The 20,369-nt window shown below is 39.6% G+C and overlaps 1 protein-coding gene across 2 annotated transcripts in view; it reads left to right on the top strand.

The window, feature by feature from the left end:
• The first annotated feature begins 7,855 nt into the window (after positions 1 to 7,855).
• sptbn2 (spectrin, beta, non-erythrocytic 2) overlaps positions 7,856 to 20,369 on the top strand; it is a 51,025-nt gene continuing 38,511 nt past the window's right edge. Inside the window, exon 1 of one of the 2 annotated variants that reach the window (XM_067607909.1) lies at positions 7,856 to 8,393. The gene's annotated coding sequence lies outside the window, so the exon portion shown is untranslated. The remainder of the gene's footprint in view (positions 8,394 to 20,369) is intronic. The other variant, XM_067607907.1, reaches the window with a different exon arrangement.

The following is a 20,369-nucleotide window of genomic DNA, read 5'->3' as shown; positions in this document are numbered from 1 at the left end:
CCCAGGAAGTGATGAGGTAAGCAAAGTCTTTTTATTGGACATTGAAGAATACATAAGTGTAGAGTGCCGCTGTCTGAGAAAATAGTTATTTATCTCAGATAATGACAAGTGAAACTGTCTTTTTGTTGTTGCTCTTCAGTGCTTCCTTTGGGTGACTCCAAGACCCCAAATGACAAAAAAAGACCCCAGAGGAACCCAAGTATGCAAACAAAGATGGGGGACGTAATGAAGAGAGAAGAGATGAGGGACAGCTCTGGGTAACTCGAACAAGTAAAATGGCTCCAAAGATACTTTATGTTCACAGAAATGTATAGTACTGTCCTGTGAGGAAATGGAATTATTTATCCCAGAATCAATGAAAGGTTTATTTGTGGGTTGTTTTTTTTCAATTCAAGATTCTCCTTGACTCCAAATGATAAAAAAGATCCAGAAGGAGCCCAAAGAAACAATCTCAAGATGCAAACAGAGATAAGGGAGCAGACCAGAGAGAGATGAAGCTATGTCTTTATATTGACGAAAAGCAAGGTACAGCATAATAGTAATATATTTGTTTTATATTTTAGTAATATGTTGGCAATAGTTATAGGATAACCTCCCTCAAGATACTAAATTTGTATATAGTACTGCTGTCTGGGTCTAATAAGTTTATCTGTGTTTTATTTTATTTCACAGTGCGAGATAGAGCTAAAAGGACATGACCAAGGATGACAGTAGAGATGAGAATCAGCCCCAGTATGAGACGAGATGACAAACAGCACCAGATGGCTCTATACTGCACATACTACACTGCACTCTTTGTTTATTTAAGTGAGTACTGTTGTCTGAAAATGCAGTTATTTAAGATAAAAATGTAGGTGCAGGCCATGTTTGTGTTTATCATTGTTTTAAACAGAAAAAACTACTGTCATGTAATATTGTAGTACATGTCATGGACTGTCAGGGAAATGGTATGACATTCTGACACATACATAAATATCAGACTGCACTATCTCCATGTGTCCATTTAACCTTTGTGTTTTTTGTTTGTTTGTTTGTTTGTTTCAGCCACCTGCAAACAGCTGACGGAGGACCTGAACACTCCATTTAAAGATACTAGGGGTGAGATGGCAGAGAAGACTCGGGGCAGTGCCACTCACACAGAGGGAGATTTCCTCAATATTTAGCTTGATGAAAGAGTGCAAAAACTGTCCTCAAATAAAAAGTCAAAACACATAAGAAATAATCTCAGTGTGTTTTTTTCTTAAATGTCTTATGCAGGCAAATTATATAAACCTAAAAATAAGATCCTTTCAAAAACATTGGGTGCACTCAAGAAAGTGTAACTGTAAAAGTCTAAGATTTGCATCTTTTATAAACAGAAAAAAACTGAAGATACATACAAGTAGAACTTTTTCAATTACAATGTCCTTTCAGGTAGACATCAGTGTGCATGCATCTTTCATAAATCAAGCCTGAACGCTATGACTTGCCTGTTTTTGCAGCCCTTTAGACTATGAATGAGATAAGAGGTAAATGTAAGTGAGGATGTTACAGACTGCTTGCAGCAAGCCTGTTTGTATGGAAACATTAGAGATGTGAGGACAGGCAATTTATCAAAGACAGGCATCTCTCAATTATACACCTGCTGCACTCTATTACATTGTCTTCAACACAACGCTAGCTGTTACTGTACCTGTCACTCAATCTGTCCCACTGTCTATGATACAAGCTAGTTTTAATAAATCAACCTGAAGTAATAGATTCAAGTCATCAAAGGACAGTGTTGCCTTGACAAATTAAAATGCCATATTGCTTTAAATTAATGTTTTCTAACAATCAAATGTCTAACCAAATCAATAGCTCTTTCATGCCTTCTTTCATTCTAGTGTAATTTAATTAATAATTTCCTACACTCTTAATATTTGTTTTTGCATGTAAAAAAAAAAACAGGTATTACCATTTTCATAAATGAAGACAAAAATAGTTCACAAGATCTTCCACTAGAGGGAGCTGGTTGTACATATGTGCAGTTCTGAATATGCTTTCCATTTAGTTCTTCATTATCTTCATGCATGTTGTGTGGTGTAATCAGCTCTGGTGTCAAAATGGAAAGGGTTATATTATATTATACAGGATAAATCTTAAGGATAACAGGTTGATATACATATTTTCACTGCTACTTCAACAGTAGTACTAATTAAGTAATTTATGTTCATTTTTTTTACTTTGAGAACTACTAGATACATGAAAAACAAAAAGCCTTTTGGGATTAATCTGTTTTTCTCAGATTAGTTACTTGAATGCACACTGCTGAAGTTCCTTTTTGTAAAACTAGCAAGAACCATGATGAAAGAAAATCTTTATGGACGATAATTTACACAACATGTTAACAACGCCCATTTAATTATTCCCAGACATTCCCATATAAAGACATATGGGCTTAAAGCATATGGTCATGGTATACACAGTTATCATTAAGTCATTACTGTGAGCATTATCACCACACTGTTTTGCACAGTCCATATTTTAACAAGATCACTCAGTGCACTGTGAATGTACAAAAAAAGGGCAGGGGGGACATAATATCCTCAATTTTGAGATTCAATATCACTAAATACATTACAAATAAATTAAGATATTTCTATCTCTGTAAAATTATCTGCAAAATAGGACCGGAAGAGGCTTACACAAATGTTTCTGGCTCTGGGCTGGTATAATCAACATGTCAATAGTTTTAAGAAGTTAAAAGTTTAAATGTAACATCATGAGTGGTGCAAATGAAGTGCAATACTGTGCATTGGTTTGGATACAGCACCTGTTTTTTCCACTTGGAAATGCTATGAAGTGACATACAACTGAAACCTCAATGTTATCATGTGATTCAAAAAAGGATAACTGCATATTAAAGAATTCCTCTTCTGATTCGCCCATCAAGACATGGCTGCCATAACTCACAAAGTTATCTGTCTGCCTCTGAAGAAATATTTGGCCCAGACGTATAGATGGTCCTCATCCTGTGAGCTCAGCGAGTCACGTTGCTGTAACACCATATCTCCTCACTGTCCTGGTTTCATTCTGTCGAAGTATTATATAATTTCAAACTAGAACGGCAGGGTGACCTCCAGCAACTAGTTTAGTGAGACAGAGAGATAAGAAAAGGGACAGGAGAGAAAGAGATACAGGCTGAGCAAGAATGATAACAGAAATAGCATCGCTGTCCTTGGGAGATGACTCAAAAGTGGTGGGGGGATATAAATATATTTTTAGTAGGTCACACTGACCGGAGAATAACCCACTGGGTACTGGGTACTAAACTAAACTTTCTTCTTTGTTGGTCAAATACAGCTTCAGTAGGCTGTGGAAATTGGGGGACCAACATGACATTACATAGCTGGAGAATGATGATGTTTTGAAATGACTCGCATAATTCACATCTGTCACGTGACGAACACAGACCCACATAATCTGCTGTTTTTATCACATTTACAGTGCAGTCTCATAAAAGATTGAGTTTCAGTCAGTCAGCTCAGTTAACTTCAGTCATCAATATCCCTGTCATTGCAGTGGCTGATTTATACAAAGATGGGAAAGAAAAGAGGGGAGCTGTCAAATGCAGAAAAGTGAGAACATTTTCTGCCTTTTTGCGCAGTGTTTTGTAGATTCCTGGACACAGAATGGTTGATTTATAAAACGGATTTATAATGGGTTTTCCATATAAGCCAATGCTGAACAAAAAAGCAGCTAGATCTGATAATCTCTTGGGAAAATAATAGCAAACTAAAGGCCTGCTAATTTCCACACAAGAATAAATACATTTTAAGATTTATCCATACATAAAGACCCACAAAACAACTTTTCTTTTAAACACTTTCGAGCTTCACTGTGAGACTAATGAAAAGTGAAGCTTCTCTGTGTGAGCAAAGAAAGATGTCTATGCCTGGCCAAATTTGGAAGAACAACTGTTATCAGAGCATCAGAAATGTTGCTCATAAGGAGACAAACCCAGCAGGGCAGCCTTATAGAGAGAAGTACATGAGCAAAAATATTGTAGCATGTAAGGATGAATTATGAACTTTGAAATAGGGTTTAAATCTTAATCTACACTGTGGTAATAACTACATCTTTGAAGTACAATAAACTGAGGAGGAACTGCAGACTCACTGTATGTTAGAGATTGTGATTAGCACGTCAATGTGCCTTCTTCTTACATCCTTTAAACTTACACAGTTCCAGTCAAAAGTCTGGATACACTTTCACATTCAGTGTGTCCAAATTTTTGACTGGTACTGTATTCTTTGTTTATTGCATTCAGCAGCAAAGTTGGCATAATGCTGCACGAATCAGCACCAGGATATGTGTTCCAGGCTACAGAGACCTGTTTGAGCAAACTATCATTGTGTTTCTTTCAGCTTGTGTCTGTTCCTGCCTCAGACAACTTTATTAAAGGGCAGCTGCAGAGACCCCTCCATTACCCGGGATTGGAGTCATATGATTCAGCTTTAAGGTTGGGGATATCAGTCACACACACACACACACATTGTGCTGGGAAAAAGAAGAATAGAGATCATGTCCAACCATCTGTGAAGCTATACAGTCACACCAACTTTACCAAACACAAGCCCCCAACTCCACCCTGGTCACTGCACACACCAATGGTGACCCCACCCGCCCAGGTCCCGTCTATAGTGAGCAGACAGAGGGGGGTTTAGCTCAAACTGCTGCAATCTGCAGAAAGCACTGTGCTGGACACACTCTGGCAGCCAGTGGCAGCCTTATATCCTGCGCTCAGCTCTTTCCCTTTGTCACGGTGGATTGTGGATGAGCTCTCTGCTGGGGTGTGGGTCTGGGAGCAGGGGTGGGGACTGGGGCCGGGGGCGTAAACAGGTTGTGTGTGTGCTATCAATGCTGACACACATGCACACAGCTCAAATGAGTGATTTTTGAAGCCCCAGGGCTTTTTTTTTTAGCCTTAAATGCTACTGTATGGCATCTGGGCAGGGAGTCTGGTGTGTTTTACACTTTATCCTCCGGGAAGTAAAATGTTGATCCACCTGAACTCAAATTTTTCTGATTTTAAAAAGGAGAGCTTGTAACAGACTTATATAAGCCAATGTAAGGTTATAATAATGACTATAAAGAGCCTTGTATCTGTGCTTCAGTGGCTGTCAACAGTAAGACAGTTAGATATACAAAATATGATATATAAATTAAAATAATTATCAGCAATGGGTGAATGAGCAAAATACAAGATTAAAGTATGTTAAATATCAAAGCCTGTCTACCAATGACTTACTAAAAATAAACAGTGGAGTGTTGTCAGCATAGCAATAAATTGATTTCTTATGCTATATAATAGTAGCGGGTGCTTTTCAATCAATGTATGGATTTATGATGGTTTAAGTTGAGCGATGTCATCTGATATGGATGGGTCAAGTGAGTGAATACAATGACGGAGAGGTGAAGGTCAGCACATATGTGATGTTTCTACAAATTTGAATAAATCTTTCACAGGAACAGAACTGGCAAATGTTTTCTACAATAGGCCTTCATCCGTGTTATGAAGCTTACCTAAGAAGACACTAGCTTACTATATGTAGGAGAAAGGCTTGTTACATATAGAGTGCTGAAACTGCATTGAATCAATCTATAAAACATGTAGTTGTATGATAGTACAAAATGAGTCTGTAATGTCCCTTTAAACAAAGTCCGACGACTTCAATTAACATCATATCTTTAAAACTGTTTTTCAGGCTTTGGCATATTTCACTGTGTTTTGGTTACTAATCAGGGTACTTTCATTTAGACCAGTGTTCTCTTTCTCAGGAACATCCTGGTCACAAATTCACACATGGAAGCTCCCCAGTACAACCTCAGTCTTATCTGCTGGCAACTGAGCGGTGCCGCTGGAGCAGCTGGTGATTAAGGATCTCGCTCAAAGGCATCTCAACAGTGGTAATGACCTCAGGTTGATCTCAAACCTCATTTCTCTAGGCCACCACTTGAAAAAAACGTTTCCATCTATATTAAAATAACTATGAATATACCATTATGGGAGCATATATTGTGTATAACCCCTTAAATATTTTAAAAATATTTTAAAGTACAATAGCAATCAGACTCATGGCATACCTTTGAGTTTATGTTGTCAAGCTTAGACAATACATTTTCTTTCAAAGAGTGAAATTGTGTGTTAAATCTGGCTGATATGGCTTCCAACCTCATATTCTGTTTCAAATCCTGCAAATAACAATTCTGATCCAAACTAAAATCATTGTGCTTCTGTGTAAACAATTTGTAACAATTTTCTTATGTTCTATGGCTCCTCATTTCTTATAAGATTTATCGTTTCCTCTGTCTTCCTATCCTTTGAGTTTGACTCAAGTACTCTTTGACTACAAGACCCCATTTTAAACCAATGGAGACTTGTCTCACCTTAGTTCAACTGTCCATCAAGCCCACTGTAATAGGTCTGTTGAGTCAGGAGTGTAGTGCAATACAAACGTTTCAGCAGCTGAAATATATTGATAGTTCAAATCAATATCAACCAGTTATACTAAAGCTGCAGTTAAAGGAACCGGCCCACTTGGAAAGCTTCACACATAATACATTCACAGCAAAAATGCAAAACACTGCAACCACACTAACAACACAGCAGAGCATTTTCATTACCACTAACTGTGTATAATGAGTAGCGTGCTATTTTCCAAACTGCTCAGCCCTCCCTAACAGACCCATCATCACATAAAGCCCTCACCACTACCACTTTGTTGGTTCAGCTACACCCACACTCACAGATACCCACCCTATAGAGAGACTGACACAGTGCAGACAGAGAACACAAATACCCAAAAATAATGTAGGTGTTGGAGTTTTCTTTAGTGTCTGTCTAGAGGCCACCAACAAGAGTTTGTCCCTCTTTGGAGTCTCTGACTGGATCCTTTCGAACTCAACCGTAATAACCATCAAATCACTGCTCTGCTCATTACTATACTGTGTGATGAAAAGAAAAAAAAAACACAGGGGAAAACACTTATCCCAGTCTTGAGACTCTCTTGCATGAGAATCCTTCAGGACTTTATGAATAACCCAGTTCCTTATGACTTGCTTGATGTCATACACCAGCCAGGTGCTGCATACCCTCTCAGGAATAATTTAGTGCAGCAGCAGTTCTCAGAGATGAAATGGTAAAGTGATGGGAGGAAAACCTGAAAAAAGGACACCAAGGTTGTGGTGTTTATGGGTTTTTAATTCTTAAAAATAATTTTTGAGTCAATAAGTAGGGCTGATATAAGTGAGATGTTTTAATGGATTACTATAATGTAATTCTGCAATATGTGTGAATATTGTTGCATATATTTGCAGTACTGTATTTTATTTATGAATGTAATGTATGTTAATGACATTGAAGAGGTTAACCAAATTAAAAGACATCATCCTATTGATCCCCTTATTACTAAATCCTAGAGGAGATTATTGTGTCAGTCCAGTTGGAGATTTTGAGGCTTTGAGGACCAGTGAGATGCTCAAAAGTGGCTGCAACTCAATGTGGACTGGTGGTGCATTCAATCTAAATTATACTAGTTTTTCTATGCGGACATTTGTAGAATATCCTGATTAAATGCATCACCAGATTGCAAGGCTACACATCATTTTCAAAAGTCTTTCTTGAAATGACATGTGAAGGCTTTCAGTTTTAGCACCAGGGACAGCACCAGACACAGGGACTGAGCATCTGCTTCTCCCAGGGTTATTGTTGAGAATACTGAATATGTGCACACGGTGTTTCCCATGTGACTGTGAAGGGTTCAGCATCCACCCACCCGCACACCCACCCACAATCCCCCCCACCACCACCATCACCACCACCACCACCACCCACGCACACCCCTAACTACCACCACCACGTCCACTTTTTTCTTTCTTCTCCCTGTTGAACGAGAGTACAGGGGAGCCGGAGTGAGCGAGGCACGAGCGGACGGCCCTTCGGATGCTCGGCCGCGGGGGGAAGAAGCTGCTGCTGCTGCTGCTGCTGCTGCTGCGGATATCCGTCTCATACCTGCCTCAAAACGGGCTCTCGTCTTCGCTTATATTCCCCACCGCTGACCGTTTTGTATGAAAGCTAGATTTAAAGACAAAAAAAAAGAAAAAAAGAGAGAGAGAGCCTGGTTTGGTTTCGTAACGCGCTGCACTGCTAGCAGCGCGGAGGAAAAAGGTCTTTTTTTTTTCGAGGATGCGGATTTAACGGAAAGACGTTATCAGTGTCACCTGGGATTTTTAACCGTTAAAATTTGAATTAGCTTAGTCGCACTCGTCGGTAGCGAGGGAAGATATTTTTCATGTCTGCTGAAATATCGCATATAGTGACGCGGTAGAAATAATATCGACAACCTCTATAACAGAAGACAATATAAGGGGTAAGCGTGATTTTTTTGTTGTCTTTTTATCCTCCACAACCAGTAGGCTACTCACTAATAACAAAGCTAATGAGCGAGGGGAGTCTGTGATATTCAGGTGACTGCTGTTAGCTTACTACCGCTATTAGCTGTCCAAGCCAACAGATAACGTTATTGTATCGCAGCAAATACCTTTGCTGAAAGTCTGAAAGAGATTTTAGGTCAAATAAACCCATATGTAATTGTGGTATGTTAGCTGCCTGGTTGAGAGGTGTATCTGGCTGCAACGCCTTGTGTAGTTATTGGGGAACCATCTCTCTATGTCTGTCTCTTCTTGCCTTTGTTTGAATCGATGACAAACGCAGCCACATTTTTATCTGCGTGTTTTGTACAATCACCATGTAGATGTTTGATTCAACATCTGCTATTTAACCAACTAAGCCTTGTTTCCTGCCTCCTAGCCAGGTAGTTTTTTTTTGGTTTCTTACTAAGATGTGGTATAGTGCTGGCATCTTGAAAAGCTGCAATTGTGCTTTCGACATTGTGGGCTGTGTGGTTATGTTATGATAGGACTGAGATTTATACTGCGTGTCTGGCCTAGACTGTGAGTCATGGCATGGATGCATCAGGTAAAAGTGTTTTTAAAAGGTGGGCTTACTAGCAAAAGATATTTGTGAAAACAATGGCCAGTGAGCAAGTTGTTTTGAAGAGTATACGTTTGCTACATCCTCGTCAAGCATGTCATTTTGCAGATAGTGAGAGCTGACATTTGCTGGCCACCACGTGTATAACCATGTTTCATGGCCCAGAGACAACAGCTAATTGGGGAAAAAAATTGTTACAGCGACAGAAAACAAAAACACACAGGCATGCATAATAATGAAATGAGCTCTTTAATCTTAATGCCTGTCAAATCTTTGAAATGAAAAGGTTTTTGTATAGCATATATGGCAGATAACATCCATGATGGAGAGTAGAAGTGATGAAAGGGTTATTTTCTTGAATGGTTGGTGATTTTATTGAAATCTATAGGGGAAATCAGAGAATGAGAACTGAAAGGATGAAACACTGTACAACAAAATTGTACAGTAGTTAAGGAGGAGAGGGATCACATTGGCTAGTGGGAGGCCCCCATTGGCAAAGAAGGGTTATATTCAAGGATGGATTGGATGATTTTCTGAAATCTATAGAGGAAATCCAAGAAAGAAAGCTGAAAGGATGAGACATTGTAGGAGATCACTGTACAGTAGTTAAGGAAGGATTAGAGGGGTAACATTGGCTATCCTTAAGTGGGAATCCCCTCTTATGTGAAAGGGGTTGAGCAACTTGTATCTGTGAAAAACATCTATATTGATGGCATTTAACTGCTTTTCTTGGCCAGAACACTTAAAAGTGGCTCAGGATTTTTTTTTTTTTTTTCAAGCATATGGTGGTTTTGTGGAACCAAACCTATGGTCTCTCCATTAGAGGATAGTCATTACTATTCTATGTCAGTGGTTCTCAATACAACATACTTCTGTTTTTCAGTCCACTTTATATGCAGGGACTGATTTACACTTTAATTGCAAGCTGAATGCAATACATGGAGGCATCTAGAGGGTAGGATAGAAAACCAGGCATTCATTCTGTTGCACTTAAAATGCCTCCTCCTTTTCCCCCTGTGCCTCCTCCTCTTCTTTGTGACCTAGAAACAGGTTTTTATGGAAGACAGATAACACCGATAAATATGAAAAAATTATAGCAATTAAATAGATTTTTAAATATAAATACATGTCTAACTTTAGTAGATAACTAAAGCAACAAAATCAATTCATCATTGTAGCAAGTGGGTTGTAATTTGATGGTCACTTTCCTTTATTTGTAGCCTATTGTTAATGAGTCCTGTTTAGCCATACCCCACTTCAGTCTTTTTAATTTCCTGCCTAGGCTTTGCCCAGTGACTCTTTTTCATTTATTTCATTGTTATTTTACTTAGCGAGGACCTGGCCTGTCACTCACCTGGGCAGACCTATTGGACAATCCTCTGATATCAATTATTTTAGCTTAGGTCTGGCTCTTCTGGAAAAAAGGATTTGTTTGCCCAGAGGTGAACCGCTCAGGTAGCTCTTGCCCCCAGATACCCCCTCTAAACATTTTGCAGCCTCTTGTAGAGGGTCAGCCATTTATATTTGGTTATTGCTGCTCCCTGCTCCACTGTCCTCAAACCAAGCAACAGCTTTATATACAGTCTGTTGTCTGACTTGATGGCTCGGATGACAATAGAGCAACCAAATATAATCCTAACACTGTGAGAAATTAATCAAGCAAGTTTGACGTCTCCTCCTTGGAGGTTTTGTCCAAGTAAACACATCAATACCCTATGAAGATTATTTTCTAATTCCATTTTTAAATGTGAAAATTGGCACGAGGAAAGACAAACAGAATGCAGTCTAGATTTATTGTGCATTGCATTGCACCCTACATTTCTGTGTGGCTTGCAGCATTCAGTACTTCCAAGTTTTACTTTCCTACCACCATGTCATTATCTACAAAACACAACTCTGTTCATCAAGTCAGTAAGACAGTATGATTAAAAACCAAATAGATTAGTTGCAACTTTCATACTTTGATATTATTCGTATACGTCCATTTAAAAACAACCTACAGTCTGAGGTCGGTTTCATTCCTGCCTGTTAAAGCAGGGAGATCTGCCGATACATAATCAACACTGTGATATGAAACAACATATATCGTGTAGGATTGTGAAATTCTTTAGCTCAGATGTTTTCCTTTTCTTATGTTAAGATCTGTATTGTTAAAAAGTGGCTTTTGCTTTTTAGATCCCTCAAATCTAGATTAATCTAGATCTAGATCAATATCATCTGTCCATACTGTGTGTTACATTCATTGGGGAGTAAATGCCAATTTATCTTCCCACACACAGATTTCATTTTTTCTTTTTTCTTTTTTTTACAAATATTGATATATATGAAAATAAATATATGAACAGATCAGTCGTTTGTAATGATCTATAATACATATGTATTTAAAATTCAACCTCCAGTAAATTCCATATCTTCGATTCAGCAAATAAATTAGTGAAATTTACACAAAATTCCCCATGGGTAACTCAGGCCGTTTTTCATTAAGCTTGTAATGGTACCACCAGAGGGCGACATGATGACTTTCCTTACACTTCACCTCTTGAAATGATGCTCATGGAGCATTGTCTGCAGGCAGCAGTAGGTGTAAGGTTGAAGCAGGCCACATACAATCTATTTAATAATTAGCAACATCTCTTTGGAGCTGTGGTTGAAATCTAACAGCTGAGGCCTGCTGGGACACGACCAAACCTCAAATGGGGAAATTAGAAGGAAAATAATAGTGTAATTGTGCATCAAAACACACAGTGTACTTATTATTATTTATTATTTTACTTATTAGAATTATTTATCGGCATTTGTGCAGTTCTTTTGTTTCTTTGTCTCTTTCATGGCTTATCCAGGCTTCCTCTGCTCGTTTGTCTTTTAAGCGGAACAGAAACACACAAAACACCATAAGCTGTGAGTAGTCCTCCTTCAGATCTTTATGGGAAAACTGCCACACATACAATACTGGATCTGCCTGTGTGGAGTACTAAAAAATCCATCCAATGCATGTATTTGATAAATCTGCAGAGAATATCTGCAGATTTATCAATTATATCCATATTAGCAGCTTATGGTGCCATCCATGTTGTTGTTTGACAAGGTAATTCTACATGCTGGCCAATTAAGATAGGTGTAGGCTATGTGAAAGAGGAATTTTTGTATTGTAAATGTGAGTTTATATCGTGTGTTTTTCAAATGTATTGAAGAAGGGAAGATGAACTCTGACTTGTGGGATGGGCTTTGTGTATTGCTGCGATAAAAGTTCTCTCTCAGTCACTGTATAACATTAGACTAAGCTTAGTGATTCAGTTAGCGCAGTTATATACCAAAAGAAACTGGAAAAATACACTAACATCATGTTATTAGACTGTATATAGTGTGTTTGTTGATAATTCTTGCCTTAGAAAATCCCGGTGAGATCTTATAATTATTGTTTTCATGGCCACAGCTTAAAATAACCATAGAGGATTTTTTGATGGTGAGACAGACGGGTTGTGATGATAGATGGATGAGAAATGGCTGTTAGTTGGCTGGATGGCTGGCTAGATGAACAGCACTCAACAATGGAAAGGGACTGTGAATGTGGGCCCCCCATAGTGCTGATTCTCAAAATCCCTCCCGAACAAGCTTTTTTTTTCAATTCCTGCCATTCACACTTTCATTGTGCTGCAGTGAACCATATCACTAACCCAGCATACTCCTCATGCAACTACTGCTGCTTTCTGATGTGCAGCTTATCAGTTAACATTTATTTTTTAGGTATATATAGTACAACACCTCGGAGTACAGTGGAGAGTTTAGTAGGGGTCGTCATTTTGCTTTTCCTCCTAAATTTATCCAGTCTTTCCAATGTGGTTATGTCAAATGTAAACCCCCTGAAAGCAAAGCTGTTGGCAAGTATGCTGTGTGTTGTTAAGCCCAGAAAGTGACATTGATGATGACTTGAGGTCAATGAAATAAACAATTGAAGAGGCGCTTCCATCCTTTGCTGTGCTCTCTCTTTAAAGGTCCAGTGTGTAGAATTTAGTGGCATCTAGCGGAAAATACTTGGTAGAAATGGAATATAATATTCATAAGTATGTTTTAATTAGTGTATAATTCCAAGAAAATAAGAATTGAAAATAAGAAAATAAGATTGTTGTGTTTATGTTACCTTAGAATGAGCCCTTTATATCTACATAGGGCGTGGGTCCTCTTCAACAGAGTCTGCCATGTTGCACCGCCATGTCTCTACAGTAGCCCAGAGTGGACAAACCAAACACTGGCTCTAGAGAGGGCCTTTCACATTTTTTGTGAGTTTTGCAGTCACTGTAGGATTTTACATGCTTGGGAGGGGAGGTGTATTCATTTGGTTGCAATCTGCAGCTTCACCGCTAGATGCCACTAAATCTTACACACTGGTCCTTTAACTGCTGGACAGAAAATTGACAAAATGCTTTGAAAAACATTAGATACATGTAAATACAAGGAAAAGAACTGTAGGCTTGGTTAATGGGTTTTTACAATATTTAGTAATCTGTAAAAACATGCTCTCCTAGGAGATCACAAAATCCTAAAATCCGTTCGTTTTACTTTGTTCCTGAAAAGTCAGCATTCTGGAGATAAATATGAAGTTTTCACTCAAAAGGACGTACCTGTTTATTTTCAGAGTTTTAAAAAGTAGACCATCAGCATGAGTATTACAACATCTTTAAAAAGAAGTGATGCAGGACAAAGAATATCAAAATTATCTCCATAACTTAACTTATTTTGTGTAACATAAGATTCATTTTATTTTTATCTTAAGACCAACTGAGGGCAAGTAAACCAAAGCACTCTCCTGATCAACTGTGTCATCTGCATAAAATATGAATTTACTTTTTTAGGAGAGCTGTGTCATAAATATTAATGGCAAATTATCCTGCATCTATAATGTAAATGTAGCCAATGAGTAAGGTTAGTCTAAAGATATTTTAGTGCTTTGATAGCGTTTATGTTCCAGAGAAGACTCATACTTGGCATGCAGGTCCATACAACAAGCCTTAATTCACTTGTGTCTAGATTTGCCTTTTAAACCTTTGATTTTATAGTGTGACTATTGCAATGACCTGCACAAACAATAAATTACATTATTCTTTGTCTATGTGTCTAAAATAAATACAATTCATATTACAGCTAATTCTAAACATACTGCTTAACTCAGCCTTTGCACTGTGCTGCATCATACTTGTTTGATGGGAGATGCTAATATTTTGCCTACATGAAAGCAATTTGATAATATTTCTTTGGAAGTATTGGGAATACTAGACAAACATTCTCTGGTGAGTCTAATGAGTCTGACCTCATTAACTCTAAACTTAGAGCCTTGTAGTTCAGGCTTGTATGCTACAAACCTAAAAGCGAGTGAGTATGATAACTGGAGTGCACTGCGTAACACTCAAAGTTGGAGCCACAAACACAGCTAAATGCTCAGTAGTTCAGGGCGAGGGCAGTTAACTCATCTCCTCTATTTTTAATAATGTCAGAAAATTGACGGAGAAAGAATAAAGGAATCAAAGGGCCATTTATGAGCAGCCAGGAGCTGAACAAAACCACACAGCTATATGGAAAACAAGGCTGATTTCTCAGAGCTCTTTCAAATTTTATGTAATTGCAGCACCTCCTGCACTATTAAAGCTGTATTTACAGTACAGTATTAATTAACATACCCACTCTTTTTTTAAGATTAGGTTGTTTTATGTTCAGTGCCTCCTTGACTTTTCATGCAGAGGCAGAAATTCTGAACACAGGGTCACAAAATGTTGTGCACCCCCTCGGGAGTCTGAAAGTGCAGTATCTCTCTGGCAGTTCTAACAATTCTGATTTTGATCTGGGTGGTATGAGTATTTGAATATGTGTAAAGACTTCGAACCCAATAAAAATTTTTTTACTTCAGTAAATTCAAGAAAACCACTAATATGAATCTAGTATGAATCTGATGAGCACAATGCATTAGCATCAGCACCCACGCGCGTACGTGCACGCATGCGCGGACACACACACACACACACACACAGACAGAAGCAGACCACTTCAAGTAAGCCTTCCTTGAGTCCTCCACGTGATACAAAATGATGGGACATGTAGCCATGCTGACAGTACTCATCCTTGCACTTGGTCTTGTGTGTTTTAAAAATGGCAAGAACCAGTCCACGGTGGATTAGCCTGATCTGCATGAATATTTCATCATTCATGTTTTTAATTTGAATTTCTGGCATCCCTGGAGATTGATGCTGCTACTATGACTTCCAGCCAAATGTACTTCAAAGCACAGGCTAAGCCCAGGACTCATTCAGAAACAGATACAGGACAGGAGCAGAAACCACTATAATGTCTGCCTTGCATTGTCCAATCTGTGGCCATTCTGAATCTAAACGTGGTGGTATTATAAATAGACTAATGCTTTGGATGGGCCAGAATTGCCACTGTGGGAAGAAGATTGTGAAGATGTATCAGGTGCATTATCTCAAATTCCCTGTAAAGCAATGTTACATAACTTTAAACTTTTGAGATGCACATAATTTGTATCAGTGAGATTATTACAGATTATTCTTTGAGAGTTCAGCTGTGAAACGTGTTACTTCTACTGATTGTTTACTCATTTTTGACTATATTTACATGCACAAAATATTCTGGTTTTTGCCCTTATTCCTGATAAAAGACAGTATTCATACTAAGCTGTTTACATGGCTAATGAAAATGAATATTCCACTAATATTCCTGTTTACATGCAAAGGGCTTTCAGGGTTTCACTCTGCTCCAGTGGGAACGGGAATCACAAGATCTCCACAGGCGTTGAAGTAAACCAGTGAGGTGAAAAACATTAGTAAGCTGCTGCCTGATATTAATAAGTGATATTGATTTGACTGATATTACAAATTTATAGTTACAGGCACATCCAGTACCTAGGTTGCGCCATGTTTATTAGACTGCCAGTGTTCCCCTATAATTGTATAGGCCTGGCAGGCTGCCAGGCCAACGAGAACCCCTGCCAGGCCAAACATTTTTTTTTTAATGCCAAAAATAACCCCAAATATCCATTCATTTGGAAATCAACAGCGTTTGGGAGCCTCTGTGCAGCGCTGTTTCAAACGTGAGTTAACCTCTGTGTCGTTGCCTGGGAAACTCTTGGTAGCGTAGCTCCTTTTAAGGAATAGGGCAGTGGGTAGTATATATGCGTAGTGGGTGAATGAGTGGTTGAGTGAGAGTGAGCAGCAGAAAAGTGACGGTGAACTCAAGCGCAGCAGAGGAAAAGGTTAGCAGTAAGTTGTCAATCTGGCAGTACATGCACAGTACAGGCTACAGTGTGTCAGTTAATAAATGCTACAACTTGTCAAGACCAAGAAAAGTCTCATTGTTTTTTCCCCAAGAAATGTGTGGCTGCTGAGTCTCCCAACTTTTGCCCCCCCAAACCCCCTGAACCAAAACAGTTTATCTGTGATGGGCCAATATTGGCAGCTGACTGATAGATCGGTTGGGCTGCAGTGTGGATTGATAGATTTAATAAAATGGAAGCATATCTGTTGTGAGAAAACACTTTCTGTGTGAATTGGCCATGGCCTCTCTCCCTCCAGTTCGCCAGCCCTCCCTCACCATTCAACGGGAGCTGGAGACGGGAGACTGTCATGTCCTCACACAGACAGCTGCTCTGATGACTTCGCCCCATCCTGTGCACGAGCATTAACGCCCCCTGCTGATTGGCCAGAGTAGTGTCATGTGGCTCGGTCCGAGCCACTGTGTTTACATGCTCATTTACAGAGCCAGTGCTGTGTATGGACACCGGATTTTCAGCACACACACAGAACAGACAGCTAGCAGACCGTGAGGAGATATTTGCTGAATTTGACAAAAAGTGTATTGGATTAGAATCGCTGACTCTACCTTTAACTTACTGCTTATTTAAAATCTGCTAATTGATTTAGTAAAAACAAAAACAAAAAACCTTTGGTGACAAAAATAGCAATCCAAAAATAAGAAAATACATCTATTTTAATAAATCATAAAAATGTACAGTTATCCTCTATTCAGAGCTGGTGCCCAAAACCAAAGTAACATGTCTACATCCATGTGTGGAGGGCATGCTGGCCGCTTGAGTGTTTGATGAATGTGATGCTACAGGTCAACAAAGGACCTCTGGTGTCCTATTCAGCAGGGCATTCAGGCCAGGATCAGCAGCCTGCGGAGGGGCCTCTAATGCATATGTGTCTCTGGCTGTTTCATCTCTGCAAACAGGAAAGGCTTGAACGGCTGGCCTCAACTCTCTGCTGACTCCTCCATTGTATGGGGCCCGTTTGACGGGGGGGCTTTGTGCGCTGCATTTTGGGATCTGCCCCCCCACCCTCCAGACTCATCTGAGTATCACAGGCAGACTAATTTGGGGCAACACAGTGGTGTCACCTCAGCTTTACCTCATTAAAATTAGTTTATGTGAGGTTCTTGACTGCATAGCAATCATCATGCATAATAATGATGTATTATGAATAAGTATCATACTGTACCTGACTACTTGTGATTAGCTTGAGTTCTGTTGCCCAGTTTTCCACTGATGATGTCCCTGATGGTCAGAACAGTAAGACAGTCAAGACACATTTATTTTTTCCTGCCTTCCATTTTTAAGAAATAGAGTCAAGCTTATTTTTATGATGGCTTTCGGTAAGGAGTTGTGTGGAAGCTTCTAGCTCCTTTGTTTGGCAGTACAGGGAGTGGTGTGTGTGTGTGTGTGTGTCTACCCTATTCCCCTGGTGCTCAGTGGCTGTGTGGCTGGCTAATGTGCACCGGCCTAATTCCCTGCAGGCGACTGATTGTGGGCTCTATTTCTCTTTTTCTCTGTCCCTGATTAATGGGTGCTGGGACAAACAGACCAGCTGGGCGAAGTGAACCAGCTCCGAGAGGGGAGGAGGGATGATGGAGAGTGAGACAGAAAGAGGTGGTGGCGCTGCCTATCATGCCGCTGGCTCTGCCCTGCTTTCTTAGCTTGTGTCACTGTGCTGTGAACGATAGCCTGATGTGTGTCTGCTGGGTCAGACACTGGGCTTTTTAGCCCTGAGGCATTCCTAGGTGCCCCACTTTCAGTCTTCCCTTTCTCAGAAGCACTATTTTTTGTTAACAGTCACATGGTACATGTCCCCCTTCCATTTTGAGTTTAAAGAAAGCTTAGCTCTGTTATTGTCTTGTTACGCACCATTTTTTTATCAATATTGAAGACATACTGTCATTAAATTAGTATCGAGTCCACTTCAGTTTGTATTGTGTCCATACAGCCCTGCAATGTTCCCCAGTTATTGCAACGATAGACTGATTCTGACAGCAGCATCTTTTGTGTTATTTTTGGTTTGTCTCAAATGCACTGGTGTTTAGAAAATTAATTTTTCAAAGGCATATTGATATATGAAGGATACGTGACAGATTATAAATCTTTCATTACATTAATGTGTGTCTCTTGTTATGTATTTGTGGATTAGGCCTCGAGGGGATTTTCTTTCATGGAACCTCCTTTATGCCCCCTTTTGTGCCACATCTGTCTGTCTGCCTGTCTTTGTCTTTTTTTTCCGATATGAGCTGTATTGTTGGGAGTTGCACTGCAGTAGCTTTGGGGCTAACATCTGATGTCTCCAGTTTTCCACTGTGTATGGAAAATATTGGGCTCAAGTGGGTCCTTTTATTCATTTTCCCCTTGCTGAGCAAGGATACAGTTGTTTAGGAGTTCTTCCCTGATTTGGTTTTGCTCTGGTCCAGGGGGAGGAATTGTACATCACTCAGGCTTGCATGATTGTAGGTGTTGAACCGACCCATTTTGTGTGCTGGATGCTGGTATATATATATATATATATGGTTGCATGCTGAGTGGGTGGATTTGTGTGTGTGGCTTTTAGAAGCAGTGTGTGTTTGAGAAGGTTGGTGGTGGTGGGGGATGTAATAGGTCAGCTCAGCGTGTGTGTGGTTTCATGCCACTGTGTGTGTGGGAAGATGAGTACAGTAGGTTGTATAGTAGGTCAGGGGATTGTTTGTCTGATCCATTGAGGAGCGATTAACGCAGACACTGAGCTGAGCCTCTTCATACTCACAACAAGGAGAGACTGCCGATCTCACTGGTCCTGCCCCCTCCATCCCCCGCCCTGGTCCACTCCCACAGACAGATTGTCATGGACTTCATCACTGCCAGGCCTGCCCTGGATAGTCTGTTCTCTTTGTGGTGCCTGCTTCCATGTTGTGACGTTTTGGTTATTTAAGCTGCAGAGAAATCTTACCACTTAGCTCTTTGTCAGCAGCACCACCACCATCTGTGGTGTGGTGTAAGCCTGCTTGTTTTTTTTTGTTTTTTTTAATTCATTTGCTGCATAATTTGACACGATGGTGTTGAGGGCGTGAACTGATTGGGGTCAAATTGTCAAAATTGATATTAGTGGACTGACTGAGTGATTATTGCTACATTCTAGTGAATATCCAACCAAGGATATATATATGAGGAATTTAAGAATAAACACAGCAAACTGACTACCTACCTATACACACACACAGAAACACAACTGCACAGTGGGTTCAGTGGCTAACTCCTGGGGTGCCAGTGAATGGGGAGGTGACAGGTTGGGGGACAGTGAGGAGGCGTTGTTCTGCAGCCTTCTTCCTTAATCCCTGCATTTAGTTTCTATTCCCAGCCACTTCTTAATCTGCTCCTAATAAGATTTGCCAAGCTTTTGTTTTATTTTTTAATAGCTAGAATGTGTGTCACGTGTTTGACTTAACTTGACAATATGGTGCAATTTAGGGGTGGGATGATGGGCAGTGCTGTGGTTTGTTGATTAAAAATTGAAACCATCAAAGAATATTTGAGAAATTAGTGATCAAAGTCTTAAGAAGTTGTACATTTATTTTACTACTACTCATTTTACATAACATATTGTTTATGTAAATGTTGTACTGCATAGCAGAATAAGCTATCATCATTTTAACAAAATCTCAGCTTCTATGGTTGATAATCACATTTAAAAACAAAGCCCAATGTATCCGGGTAGCCTAATACAGTGGTTCACAAACTTTTTCATGTCAAGTACCTCTAAACCAATACAAATGAGACCACGGACCCCCATTTTATCTGTACCTTCTCATTCCTCCTCTTTGACTCATACAGTATGCTCAATGATGCTATTGGCTGTCTATGATGTGTGTTTTGCACTTTATGATACAGGAAATAGATATGGGTCCAACCTGGCTGTACACTGGCGGTATACAGTATTGATAGGTATCGATACTGGCCGCTGTCTGTTATCGATCTCCACATGACTTGTCCACGGATATTCCTAGTGGACACATTACCGAAAGCTTTACATTCAACCAGATAAATCTCTGTCAT

The sequence above is a fragment of the Thunnus thynnus genome, chromosome 13 (genome assembly GCF_963924715.1).
Source record: "Thunnus thynnus chromosome 13, fThuThy2.1, whole genome shotgun sequence".
NCBI classification, from domain to species: Eukaryota; Metazoa; Chordata; class Actinopteri; order Scombriformes; family Scombridae; genus Thunnus; species Thunnus thynnus.
This window is presented reverse-complemented; position numbering and strand designations above follow the sequence as displayed.